Genomic DNA, 5162 nt, shown 5'->3' with positions numbered 1-5162 from the left:
AATCTAAGTTACATTGCCTTTCCGTGAGCTTGGATTAAGATTCCCTTGATATTATTGAAAGTAATTATTCATTCCCCATAGTGGATACTTGCCTCATTAGGACCTAGTCAATTCATACCTAATAGGTAGTTGTATGTTTCTAAGGATAGAACCCAAAAGTTTACCTTGTGTGTTGGTTTCCTAAGTGAAGTTCAAGTTTTTTGATAGTGTAGTTTGAGTATACTTCTTTTTTGTTTGTGTTTGAACGGGTTCAAGATCTATCCATAATTTCTTAATACAAGGGGTACATTGGTTGACTTCCAAGAGTGTATTCACAATGGTGACCCAAAAATATGTCAGAGGGGAGAGAGTGATCGTGCGTGTTCCACTAAAAGCAAAGCCTAGAGCAACATTCAAGAAATTTTAATCAAGGAGGACAAGCAACAAGAGTGCCTTTATCTCCATAAGCAATGGGTGGAGGCTAGCACAAACAAAAGGTGTCGATACTATTACGCAAGTAGCATTGATAAGAAAGTGATGGCAAAGAGGAAACAATGATATACCTTCCATGGATATTTTTCTTAGTTCATGGCATGATAAATTACTCATTAGGGGAATGTCATGTCTATTGTGTAAGCACTCTTAATACATCTCATTTCATTCATTACTATTTACAAGTTCTATGTCAAGGATTTCATTGCAATATATAACACTTGCAAGTTTCGATGAGTGCTACAGAGATCACCTAGATTCCAAGGATAGATCTATTAGAGAGCATGTATCGTTCATGGCGTGCTAGGGAGGGGTTCAAGAATAGGATCTCACTCTATGATGTTTTTTTGTCTAACACGGCTAATGTTGTGCTTCAAAGTGCAAGATAGCATGCATATACCCTCGATAGGCATGAAGTAGTGGTAGAAACAAGGTTTTTCCCAAAATTAAGTATATAAAATGTTAGCTTTTGCATTTATACTTACACAAGATGTCAGCTTCATCTAGAGACCGTATTAATACACACACAAACAGTCAGCTGCTACCGGTGATTTGTAGATAGATTAATCAAGATTATAATTCATTGAATCATGATGGAAATGGTTGCATGAGGTTATTCCATGAAATGAGTAAAGGACGTTATGTGCACTTGGGATTAGTAAAATAACTCGATATATTTATTCCCAAATGCGACAATGGTTAGGAGTTGATTAGCACTTAAAAAGTGAAAGTCTATTTAAAGAATCTTGTAAATCATCTCGTTAAATTATTATTGCAATGTTTTTCTAAGTACCAACTAAAGGAAATTCGCTTATGTTGGGTAAGTTAGCCCGAAACGGGAAATTTGTGTCTTGCTTAACAACATTGAAAGGTTTGTACTCAATAATTCTTTATGGGAAGAAGAATCCGTGTTAGAATGTAAGGTTAGCTTAGGTTAAGGATCTACCTTGGCTATGTGAAGGCGTGAACTGCACAATGGTGTGATTGTCATTGTTTGAAAGGATTTTTTGTGTTTGCTAGAATCTAGATCTCTAATTAAAAACATTGCCAAATAAATAAAAGAAAAGATCACACTAGGCTACCCCCAATCTAGCTACGAGACCCTACTCCAAGGGAGTCATGATTATCGCTTCGAGAGGCTTAGACCAAATTCCATAGCGAAAAGGTCTGTCCGTAGGGATAGTCTCGAGCAATAGGAAATGTGGATGCCAAGGGAGCTCTGGCCATAAATTCCACATTACTCCTAGAATCTGACAAGCCCCCTTTGCAACCTAAGATGGGATCCTGGAACCCTAATACTAGTTATAAGGAAAGAATCTTGGTGGACAGAATACCCCCGTGGAATTTTTTGTATCTTTTGCAGGATCGAAAAGATGGAATTTGTAATAAACTTCCAATATAATAAATGAATTTGTTTTTTATTCAAGGGTTGTTTGAATTGTATGTGTGTTTGTGAAATAAATTACGTGAAGGAACCTGTGGACTAATTAAGGAAGCTAGTTATATATGTTTCAATAAATATACTGTAGGTAATTATGAGAACACACAAATTGTATGCCAAGAAGAAGAAGTGTGCCTTCTTCAAAAGGAAGATTGAGTACTTGTTGGGATTCATAATGTTATTGAAGGTATATTAGTGCATCCTGTCAAGGTCAAAAATGTTCAAGATTGGCCACTCCCAACCACTATCAAGGAAGTGAGAAGTTTTATAGGTCTAACAGTATGGTATAGAATATTCATCAGAAACTATGCCCAAATTGTAGCACCTCTTATAGACCTACTCAAAAAGCAAGTTGCCATTATCTAGACACCAATTGAACATTCTATCTTTGAGCAACTAAAGCATAGTTTGATAACTGCTCCTATCTTAAGGCTACCTTACTTAAGCAAGGAATTTGAAGTTGTCACAAATGCCAACTCTCTTGCATTGGGATGCGTACTAATGTAGGAAGGTCATCCTATAGCTTACTCTTCCAAAAAATTGAGAGCCCATGAAAAGAGATATGCTACTCATGACCTAGAGTTGTTAGCTATGATTCATGCTTTCAAATTATAGAGACATTACTTGCTTGGAAATAAGTTTTCCTTAGTCACAGATCATAAAAGTCTTAAGTGGATTTTTACTCAATGTGATCTTAATATGAGGCAACGATGGTGGATCAAAATTCTGCAAGAGTGTAACTTTGAAATTAAGTTCAAACCTGGTAAAGAAAATGTAATAGCAGATGCCCTTAGTCATAAAGCCTTCCTTAATGCTCTTATGCTGAAGAACCATCTAGGGCGGAAACTATGGCTACAATGGTATCAATGCCAACTAATCCTATCATCGAGTTGACTAAGGATGAAGTAAATAAGGACCTAGACTATCAACAATTGTTTTGGGAAGTTTATAATAAGGAACAAGGTCCCAATATCAAGACTAAGTATAAAGAATTCTCTACAGATGAAGACGAAAGGACTTGTTTATTTCAGAATGAGACTATGCATTCCTTCAAGTCAGACTCTCAAGAGAAGGATACTTTGGGAAGCACATAACTCTCCTTTTTTAGGATACCCGGGGTATGCAAAAACTATTAATGCTATCAGGAAAAGCGATTACTGGTAAAGACTCAAGGGTGATGTACTTAAGTATGTAACTAAATGTCTAAATTGCCAAAGGGTAAAATTTGAAGGTGTCAAGTTACCAGGAAAACTCCAACCACTTGACATTCCCCATATGAAATAGGAGTTTATTAACATGGACTTTGTAGTTGGGCTACCTTCTGTGCAAGGAGGATATAACTCAATAATGGTAATAGTAGACATGCTAATAAAGGTTGCGTATCTTATTCCAACAAAAACCAATTACAAAGATTCAAATATTACAAGAATTTTTGTAAAATAGATTTTAGGTTACATGGGTTACCTAAAAGGATCATCAGTGGATCGTGATTCTCTTTTCACATCATATTTCTAGAAGAATTTATTTGATGCCATTGGAACCCATAGCACTGCTTATCATCCACAAATTGATGGGCAGAAAAATGAGTCAATCAAGTGATTGAGGATGTTCTGTGTGCATATTGCAGCACGGAACCTAAAATGTGGATTCAGTATCTACCCTTAGTAGAATTTCCTTATAATGCCTCCTATCATATCGAAGTATTCAGATTACTCCATTTCAAGCACTATATGGTCAAGATTGTCGTATGCCACTTAATTTTTTTGATCATGCTCTAAGGATAGAAGCTTTGAGAAAATGTTAGAAGAAATGGATAATCAAATCAATATTATCAAACAAGATATTCAAGCTACCAAGGACCGACAAAAGGCGTATGCTGATCTAAAAAGGCAAGAACGAATCTTCAAAGAAGACATGGTCTTTATCCGTGTCCATCCAAAGAAGAGTTCTTTGTCTTTAGGAGAATTTAAGAAGCAAAGTCCAAGATATTGCGGACCCTATAAGGTTCTCAAGAGCTTAGGACCAAGCACTTACAAGACACAACTCCCTAAGAATATAAAAATCCACAACGTATTTCATGTTAGCTTATTGAAAGCATAAGTAGCTAACCCTAACCATATCCTTGATGATCAACAAGTTGTAATACCTAACCAAGGAGTCCTTGAGCTACAACTTGACAGAGTAATTAATGTAAGGGAGAGAAAATTGAGGAGTAGAACCCTTAGAGAATATCTCGTCTAGTGGAAAGACTAACCTAAAGAGGATGCCACTTGGATTGACCATGAGTCACTATGTAACTAATATCCCCAGTTTCATTCAAGATGAGAGCATCTCGATTCCTCTAAGGAGGAGAGGATATGATATCCCGACTTTGATTTAAAATCTTCCTGACTTCTCACAAAATGGACTTGAAGAACTCTAAAATCATTAAATAGAGAGGATCTCGAGCAAAAAAAAAACTCGAGGATCGTAACCTGACATTTTTTTCACATTGACAACAAGGAATGTAGCCACCCATCATGGAAGTTACCACATGAACGAGAGTTATGAGCCATATTAGTCATTAGTGTCATTGTCTATAGTATGGATGGTCCAAAAATACTAGATATTTAGACAAAACTAGCATATTTTTATGTTTTGAATATTATTTATTATAAATATCCTTAAAAACTATGGAGACTTCTAGAACAGGGTGACATGTAAACAAAGCAAGTGGCTTTTTTAGCCAGTTTTGGAGATATAATGTAAAAAGAAGGATTGGCAAAATTGCATGCCTCGTGGTCGCAGTTTATAGGTAGCAAACAACACTCAGAATGGGACGGGGATAAGAAGAAAGAGTGATTTAAAAGATTTCTAACCAGGTGTCTTAGTGTTTTACCCCCCTTTCGGAGCCAAGAGAACCATCAGGTTTGCAATTTGAGAATCAAATTGCATCTTGGAAGCTTCAAATTGCTCATTTTTCTAAGATCCCCTCCATAAAGAGCTCTTCTTCTTAGCCACAACCCTTCTTGTCCAATTTAGCCATAAATAAGAGGTATGGGGAGTAGTTCAGAGAGGTCCGAGTAAGAGGACAAAGGATCTTCCCAAGAGTGTAGAGCAAGAGGGAGGAAAAGAGAGGGAGGTAGAAGGATACCCCCCCCGAGAGGCTGCGAGAGGGAGCTAGAGAGGGGGAGAATTAGAAAGAGAGAGAGAGGGAAGAAGATCTCGAGAGGCTATGAGTTAGGGAATTAGAGAGTAAATGAATTAACTC

Source organism: Lygodium microphyllum, chromosome 14, assembly GCF_053477565.2.
Source record: "Lygodium microphyllum isolate KBCC chromosome 14, Lygodium_microphyllum_v1.1.10, whole genome shotgun sequence".
Lineage (NCBI taxonomy): Eukaryota > Viridiplantae > Streptophyta > Polypodiopsida > Schizaeales > Lygodiaceae > Lygodium > Lygodium microphyllum.
Note: the sequence above shows the minus strand (reverse complement) of the source record.